Source organism: Trichechus manatus, unplaced genomic scaffold (genome assembly GCF_000243295.1).
Source record: "Trichechus manatus latirostris isolate Lorelei unplaced genomic scaffold, TriManLat1.0 scaffold00051, whole genome shotgun sequence".
Taxonomy (NCBI): Eukaryota; Metazoa; Chordata; class Mammalia; order Sirenia; family Trichechidae; genus Trichechus; species Trichechus manatus.
In genome coordinates, this window is record NW_004443987.1 from 16,592,306 (window position 1) to 16,602,324 (window position 10,019).

Here is a 10,019-nt window from a genome sequence, read left to right on the forward strand (position 1 = left end):
CCACAGTATATTCAATATTCTTTGCCAACACCACAATTGGAATGCATGAATTCTTTTTGTGTCTTCCTTTTTCATTATCAAGCTTTTGCATGCATATGAGGCGATTGAAAAGGCTATGGCTTGCGTCAGATTCATGTTAACCATCAAAGTGATATCCTTACTTTTTAAAACTTTAAAGAGATCTTTTACAGCAGATTTGTCCAATGCAATAAGTCATTTGATTTTTTGACTGCTGCCTCCATGGACATTGATTGTTGATCTAAGCAGAATCAAATAGTTAGATGACTTCAATTTTTTCTCCATTTATCATGATGTTGTTTATTAGTCCAGTTGTGAGGATTTTTGTTCCTGTAACATTGGAAGTGATGAGACACTGCCTATATTTTATAGAAAAAAAAATGGAATTATGTAAAATTGGGATGAAATTATATTGGGATGAGGAGAGAGAAGGGAGAGTGTGAATAGTGTCATAAGTCATTTTTTTTATTATTAGCATACTAATAAATACAAACTACAGTTTACATTTTAAATAGAAATATAGGGATGTTGTTTAGAAATTGTGGGATTGTAGAGAAAATACTTTCATATTTCTACACAGAGCTTTCTGAACAGATTTTAATGTTGTTCAATTCTTGGGGTAATAGCAACTTCAGGAAGGCAATTTATAACTGTATAGATGGTGAGAACTCCAGAGAAATTTACCTAACTTCTGGGGTATGTGTTTATGTTTCAAGGGGGGGATGAGGACAGAACCTTGGAAACATCTGTAGGTTATAAAAGTTGGAGACAAAGCGCTTGTCTGGCCCTTGGAGAGATTTATTTACATACCAAAGGATTAAACTAAGGATTCTCTGAGGGCACACACTCCAAAAGGGACAGATAAAATGATCTCTTTGCCCTTTATAAGCAGAGAAAATTTATTTTCAATGACCCCTGTCTATGGAGTGAACCCTTAATTAACATCCCATCTGGCTGTCATTATGTCACTTTGTGCGACTGCTGCACGCAGGGTTCTGATGCTGCATTGTTACACTGACTGTTTATCTTACTACAAGTATAATAAGAAATCTATCTTTGATCCAAAAACCTCCTGTGTGCATTCAGGATAAAATTTATAAATATGGATATTAAAACCTTAACAACAACAACAAAAAATCTCGTTGCCGTCGAGTCCATTCCAACTCATAGCGACTCTACAGGGTGGAGTAGAACTGCCCCATAGAGTTTCCAAGGAGCAGCTAGTGGAATCAAACTGCTGACCTTTTGGTTAGCAGCCTGAGCTCTTAACCACTCTGCCACCAGAGCTCCAAAACCTTAGCAGAGATATAGTAATAACATTCTTGGTGCCATTTTCAGTTCTCATGCTACCAGTTTGTGACCCATTCCCAAGAAAATCTAAAATCAGAACTGCAGGAGAAAGTTGCTTTCAATGTAAGCCCTTTTCTTATGTATCACTCTGTAATTACCTTCATGTATTAACATGGCAAAATAAACATAAGTAAATAAACTATACTATAGAGTGAAAATAATTAGAAGAATGTATCATTAGTTTTAGAATAGTCAATGAGATAAATACAATAAAACAGGACAGTTAGAAACAAATTCACAAATATGTAAGTAGTCTATGATAAAGGTATGTCAAAGAAAAAATGCACCAGACAATGTAAAAACAGAAAAAAGGATAACTTTAGTCAAAAGGATTCTTGTAAAAAAAAACAGTATAAAAGGACTATTGGAAGGTTGGGGAAGGAAGCAACATTGCAATGGTAGGAAAAGAGACCATCACAATAAGAGAGAGACCAGAACTAAGTCTGAATTTCTACTCTGCCAGAGCAGAATCAGGTAGGGTTTTAAAGAACTGAAGTAAGGTAGTGGAAAAATACTGAAGTGCTGAAGGTTGTTTAGGGGAGATTAAGCAATGGAGTGAGTCAATCACATCTTCTAAGTTTATCTCTTAAGTTTACTGTTAAGAGTACATGGAACATGTTCCTTCTGAATTCTGTAAGGGCCAGGGCAAGAGAAATCAGCGGCTTAGAGTCAGAAAAGTTTAGTCAAACTGAGGAGAATGTTAATGCCATCTTGGGCAGCATTTTTCAGAATACAAAAGTAGCGGGGGGGTTGTTTCCAGATTCTCAGGTTTGGGTATAATTCAACTTTGTCAAGTTGTCGATGTTGATTTACTCAATAAATGATGTGCTGATAACTACTCAGAAAAACAAACTCAGTGGTGTCACTCAAATTGGTGTCACCCAGTGTAGTAACTCATGATGTCACTCCCCATGTGAGCGGGGTCGGCTGGTGAACCCTCCAATGGATGGAGTGGCCCAGCCCCACCCTATCCCTGTGCAGACCCCTCCTGGCCCTGCCCCCCACAGCTCCCTGCAGCCTCCTCCCCTCTCCTGTTGGACAAGGTGAAGACCCTCCTCCCCTCCCAGTGGCAGGAACTGCAGCCCCATAACCCACACCTTGACTGGTGGGTGATGGGGGATGTCTTAGTTATCTAGGGCTGCTATAACAGAAATACCACAAGTGGATGGCTTAACAAAGATAAATTTATTCTCTCACAGTTTAGGAGGCTAGAAGTCCAAATTCAGGGTGCCAGCTCTAAAGAAAGGATTTCTCTCCCTGTTGGTTCTGGGGGAAGGTCTTTGTCATTAGTCTTCCCCTGGTCTAGGAGCTTCTGAGTGCAGGGACCCAGGGTCCAAAGGACGTGCTGTTCTTCTGGCTCTTGTTGCTTGGTGGTATGAGGTCCCACTGTCTCTCTGCTTGCTTCTCTCTTATATCTCAAAAGAGGGTGACTCAAGATACAACTTAATCTTGTACATTGAGTCCTGTCTCATAACATATCTGCCTCAAATCCTGCCTCATTAACATCACAGAGGTAGGATTTATAACACATAAGAAAATTACATCGGATGACAAAATGTTGGGCAATCACATAATGCTTGGAATCAGGCCTAGCCAAGTTGACACACATTTTGGGGGGCACAATTTAATCCATGACAGAAGGGTGATGAGTCACTGCACTGGGTGAAGGGTGACACCAACCCTAGTGATGCCACTGCCTTTGTGGCCCCTCCCAACATGGTGCTGGCCCAACTGCTACCATCACCACTACCACCACTGTGGACCCTGGGGCCACTTTGGTGTCACCCCCCAGTAGTGTCAGGGGTTGCAGTCTGTACTCCCTGATGCCCCTGATGACCAAAGATAGAGCTTTGCTGTACATCATTCTCTAAAACATCATCAAACAAACAAAAAATATATAGGAAAATATATGCCTGATCTCAAGGAAAGTTTTCCTGATCAAAAAAAAAAGAAGAAATGATCAGAGAATTTATTGACAAACTTTAACCTACACACACACAAAAAAATCTCAAAATCAGAAAATACTTGCAACAAAATTGAAACACAAAAATGTGCTAAAGGAAAACATTTGCAACATATGTAAATGTTTACTAATCTTACAATAGTTAAATGCACTATATATTATTTTTTAAAAGATAAATACCATTTCATAAATAGGCAAACAATATGAAAAAACCATTGGTTAAAGGAAGAAATGCAAATGGCTAATAAATATTGGGAAACGTTTAATGACATTAATACAGAAATTAAAATGTAAACAATAATGTTATATTTCTCCTAATAATTATAATAATAACCCATTTTAGAGAGAGTTAAGGTGAAATACTTGGTTAATTATTACCAGTATATAATCTTACAATCTTTGAGGGGGGCAATTTCACAAATGAAGCCCTTTGCAGTCGAGTAAATTCTGACTCATAGCTACCCTAAAGGACAGAGTAGAACTGCCCCATAGGGTTTCCAAGGAGCACCTGGTGGATTTGAACTGCCAACCTCTTGGTTAGCAGCCAAATTTTTAAGAAAGCATACTGCCATATCTTTATCCCCCAGAGCTGTTGGTGGGTTCAAACTCTCGATCTTTTGGTTAGCAGCCAAGCGCTTAATCACTGTGCACCTCATTAAAATCTAAACAGTGCTCTTCCCTCTGAGGCATCACTGAAAATTTCAAGAGTTTACTTCATGTTAACAATCAGTGATGTGCAAAGAAGTGTTACGAGCAAGTCAATTCATTACAACATTATTTATAATAGTGAAACTTCAGAAACTGCCTGAAGATTTTGTTGATCACAGTAGGCAAGTATGAAAAGCATATTGTACATACATATGTTCTTAGTTATCTAGTGCTTCTATAACAGAAATACCACAAGTGGGTAGCTTTAACAAACAGAAAGTTATTTTCTGACAGTTTAGGAGGATAGAAGTTTTAATTCTGGGTGCCAGCTCTGGGGGAAGGTTCTTTCTCTGTCCACTCTAGGGGAAGGTCCTTGTCTCTTTTCAGCTTCTATTCCTAGGTTCTTTGACAATCATGTGGCATGTATCTACCACTTCGTTTGTCCTTGTTTGCTTGCTTGTTTAATCTACTCTTTTATATCTCAAAAGTGATAGGTTTAAGACACACCCTACACTAATACTACCTCATTAACATAACAAAGAAAACACATTCCCAAATGGGATTATAACCACAGGTATAGGGGTTAAGATTTACAACACATACTTTTTGGGGACATAATTCAATCAATGACACAAATTATGGATAACATGTGGTCAGTAAAGAATTGTGATAGGTGAATATCAGAAACTATGGGAAAATATTCATGATATATTTTTCAGAGGAAAATGCAGGTTATAGTGAGATTATCTCATTGAGGTTAAGAATCCCTTGAGCCAGACTGGATTCAAATTGCAGTTCTGCAACTTGTTAGTTATATGAATTTGGGAAAGTTACTTAAACCGTCTGCCTGATTCCACATTTCAAAATGGGAGATAATGATAAACCTAACTCAAATGATTCCTATGAGCATTTAATAAAATAATGCAGGTAAAGTGAGTACAAAAGTGCTTGCAATTTAGTAACTACTCAGTAAGTATTACTTGATCTTATCCCAGATTTTAAAAGTATTGTTGATAGACATATTTTCTTAGAAAAAAATGTCTGAAGTTATTTTGTGCATAGATAACATAAATTCCAGGTGTTTGACAATCTTATTTAAGAGAAAATATATATATTAGAGTTAATTAAAAGATAAGTAACATGAGAAATCATTTAAATTAGAGGAGATGTTGGAAGATACTGACAACAAAATTATGTGGACATAACAAAATATTTAAGTATTTAGAGCTCACATGAAAAAGGTGAGCCAAGAGTATAGTTAGAGTTTATCCAACTTGGGACATTCACAGTTGTCTAGGTACAAGGCATTCTTTTAATTAAATGTGATGAGAAGAATGATGCTCCAACAAAGTATAAATAATTATGAATGGAGAGTAGTAATTGATTTAGTTGGTCATTGGCAAAGAACTCATAAGGCATTGGGAAGGACGTTTTTGAGGCAGACAAATGATGAGAGCAGAATTAGATCATTTGGGTTATAAACAGAAGTGATTTCATTTGGCCTCTGTGCTTAGGTCTTTCTTAGCTAGAGTATACCTGTTGTGCCCCTGATTTTTAGTGAGTGAAAGTAAACTGATTATTTTCATGAATCCAATTTGCTTCACCTTTTTTTCTGTGTCATCTGTTGCTGCATGCTATTAAACTCCAGAACCGAGAAATGATGAATCTTGATTTTTTTGGAGTGTTTTCTTCTGTATAATAACTTGAGTTATTAGTGTTTGTGGGAGTTCATTACCTTTATTGTTTTTCTATCTCTCCTAGCCATCAAGAAAGTTATAACTCACCAAAGAGATTGAGATATGTGGATATGAGTGTCAACAATTATTGTCAAACTAATAATGGCAGTGTGTATGTTAAAATAATGCTAACTGCTATAAAAAAGATAAATAAGGCCTAGTTCTCAGAGGTTCACCACAATTAACCATTTGCTTCTCACACTCATAAAGCCAAGCTGACAATAGAGGTTGTGAGGCTTAGCTCCATGTAACTATTTATAACAAAAGATTGACTACTGTTCCGTTTTCTTCAACAAGTGCCTTCCAAGTTCATCTGGACTTCATTTGCAGGTAGCAGATGGGTGAAGAAAAAGCATGTGAAAAAGGCACCCTCACTTTTAACCACTTTAGCCTGGAAATGACACACGTTTCCACCGTCAGTACATTAGGAAGTCTAGTTACATGGCTCCACCTAGATGCAAGAGGATGGATGGGTGCTGGGAAGTGTAATCTTTGGCTAGGCAATTGCTTTCCAGTGATCATTCTACCGTCAGGAAAAAACAGTTAAAAAATAACCCAGTTGCCATGGAGTCAATTATGACTCACAGCAACCCCATGTACATCAGAGTAGACTGTGCTCATAGGATTTTCATTGGCCAAATTTTCATAAATTGATCACCAGGCCTTTCTTACAAGGCACCTCTGGATGGACTCAAACCTCCAACTTTTTAGTACCAGCTGAATGCATTAACTATTTGCACCACCCAGGGACTCCGACCATCTAGAAAACCAAAACCAAACTCATTGCCACCAATTCGATTCCAACTCATAGTGACCCTATAGGACAGAATAGAACTGCCCCATAGAGTTTCCAAGGCTGTAATCTTTATGGAAGTAGATTGCCACATCTTTCTCCTGCGGAGCTCCTGGTAGGTTCGAACCGCCGACCTTTCAGTTAGCAGCTGAACACTTAACTACTGCACCACCAGGGGTTCTTACCATCTAGAAGGAAGGTACAAGTCTCTGTTGGACAACTCATTGTCTTTCCAGAAGGGATTATCTAATAATGGTAATACAAGGGCTTTTAATTTTTTTATTTTTATTTTCTGAATTTGCTTCTCTATGCTTAAAATTTTCTAGAATATGCATGTACTAACTTTTGATTCAGGTTTAACAAAAACTATTAAAAATTTCAGTGTGTTATGTAGAAATTTTTGAAATGATCTATCTTTGGCTATGTATATTTTCACCAAAAAAAAAAAAGCAAGGTAGAGAAGGGAGAGTGTTGACATGTCGTGGGGTTGTTAACCAATGTCATAAAACAATATGTGTACTGACTCTTTATTGAGAAACTATTTGTTCTGTAAACTTTCACTTAAAGTACAATAAAAAAAAAAATCAGTGTGTGAATCTCTCCAATCTAACTCTCTTAATGTCAACATTGTAACATTGTGTCCAGAGAACTGTAATACAGTTTTAAAAGAGATGGTGCATGTGAAAGAGTCCTTAAGTATAAAGTGTTATAAAAATATAATACATTAATAGTATGCTCAATTTGTAACATTTAAAATTGGAAAAGGCCTAAAGTTTATTCTATTCAACCTTCTTTTTTACACAGTTTGAAAACTGGAGCTCCTGATTATTAACGTAACTTGCTCAGAGTCACACAATAAGTACTGACAGAGCTAGATTTTGAACCCAGGTCTCTTAAGTATAGTTCACTGCCCTATTGAATTATACTTAAATTAGATAGCAGCTATTAAATCTATTTGATTTTTGGTATAGTGCAGGCCTGCAAAATTTAGTCCTACCTTTAGGAATTTATGATTCAGTCAAACTAGCAGGGAGAGAATTCATTTTGCATGTTTCCAAATCTCCTTTGTGCAAATAGGTTGAGAAGTTATGTAGGTAATAATGTGTTGACATCATTATGCATGCATTTTACTGTAATGGGAGAAAGAGGAGACCTTATGGCATTTCAAAGCAGTCATTTCCTGCCTTTCTTTGGCAGTTGATTGAGTAGTAGAAAGGAAAACCTCAGCAGGATCTGATTTTAGGCTCTACAGATGCCTGTCAAGTCATTTTGGTTCAACTATAATGCTTTACTTACTCATACACAGGGCTGTCTAACCATCTTTGCTTTTCACTTGACAATCTTTGGAGAAATAAAATGAAAAAGATACATTTCTCTCTTTGAACTAATTAATTGAGACTATAGTGAGGGACTGTGAACAAAAATGTTATTTTTATTCATGAAAAGGCAAAGAGAGGGGAAACAAACCTAAATAATGTAGCCTGAAATAAAGTGGAAATACGGAACATTTTCTCCAGTATCTGTATGAAAATTGACAAAAATGTAAGGAAAAACAGATGTAATAAATTGTGATTCACAAGGTTTAAAAAATTACCCCTTAATTTGGTGTCAAATTACACCCTGAATATACCATCAATTTAGTCCTTCCATGCTGATTTCCCACCCATCACTTCTGTTTAAAACAGTAACTGATCAGTAGAAAACACCAGCACCCATTAAAAAAGAGGAGATCATTCATAAACAATAGAGAACTTGGTCATCACTTAGAGGTGGGTGCATTTTACTGTCATTTGCCACTGTTAAGAGTCAATGATGTAAAAGTATATAAATTAGAGATGATTTGGAATATGTACTTTTATACATAATAGTTTATTAAAGTAGCAAACTAACTTTCTGCATTGTGCTTACTATCCAGAAAATTTAAAGAATAAGTAGCTTAGAAAAGACTGCTGAACCAAGAATCTAGAAACACATGTTTAATTATAGCAATGATACCATCATCCTGTGAAATCACTGCCTAGTCCTGTACCACATCTGGAGCTAAGTTTTAAATCAATAAAAAAGTAGGTTGGGATTAAATGGTCAACTCAAGGCCTTTTTGATTCTAATATTCTAATGCAAGCTGTACAATTCACAGTCAGAATGGTATCAACTACCTCCTCTTCCCTCAAAATTGTGAGGAAATTCAATATCAGCCACCTTTAGAAAGAATTAGCAGTAAGTACTTCTCATTTATCACCCTTCCACCATTCCATGTTAATGACTAGCACCAAAACACAATTTCTCGCAATCCTCATCTCACATATATGTAAAACTTTGTAGAAAGCATAAACTCATAAAACTAGTCCTCATAAATTATTCTAGGTGAATAAGACAAGATTGAGATTTTGTTTTTAAAAGAGCTATTAAAAAAGCCCATTGCCGTCAAGTCGATTCTGACTCAAACCGGCCCTATAAGACAGAGTAGAACTACCTCATAGGGTTTCCAAGGCTGTAATCTTTATGGAAGCAGACCGCCACATCTTTCTCCTGTGGAGTTGCTGGTGGATTCAAACCGCTGACTTTTTGGTTAATAGCTCAACTCTTAACCACGGCATCACCAGGACTCCCCAAAAGAGCTATTACTTGTTCTAAAATTTTTCCTGTTATGGTAAATGTGCATTATGATTAGCTCACCCTAAACAGAAATCACTATCCCTTAAAAACACTGCTCAATCTATTTAACTATAGCCTATTGCTTTTCGTGACAAGATGAAAAATGAATTAATTAATGATCATCCAAAACCTCTTTAATGTATGTTACTCTTTAAGGCACTTCTAGAGATCCAGGGATTAACGAGGGCATATTTAGTACATTACAAAGTGTAAAATTCAGGGAGTTCCGGCAAAATGGCGCTCTAGGCAGAAGCACCACGCCGTCCCTCCACAGCAAAGATCCGAAAAACTAAGCCAAACAGAGAATACAAAAATCCTGAAACCCTAAAACATCAAATGAAGAGATAAAGAATTCAGCCAAGCACCAAATGGAGTGAGAAAAATGACAGAGAACGGACAGCAAGGAGAGATTCATGCAGAGGTCCCCTACCAGCTAACACAGCGCAGATCCGCCATCTTGGACTCCTACCAGAGACCAGCAAACAGGGAGTACGAGAAAGCAGCCTCACGGAGCATCCAGCGGGAGACAAAACAACCAGTAATTTGCGGTGTGCGCTTTCCCACCCCCAACCCCTCTTCGCCCCGGCTCGGCCTCCTCTGCTTCCCATGGCCACGGTCTCTTCACCGGGAAGCGCTGGCTGCTTGGATTCTACACACCCAAGCATGTGGCTCTCTTGGTGCCATTTGTTGGCTGCTACGGTTGATTTTTTTTTTCCGCTTCTTTTGATTTCTCACTTGCCTCTTGCCACCTCCCCCTCCTTTCACTCGAGTGCCTGGCTCCGTGCGCCATCTTTGCTTCTTCCTGAAGGGCTGCAGAGTGCTGGCAATTTGTGATATATGCTTTCCCACTCTCTAC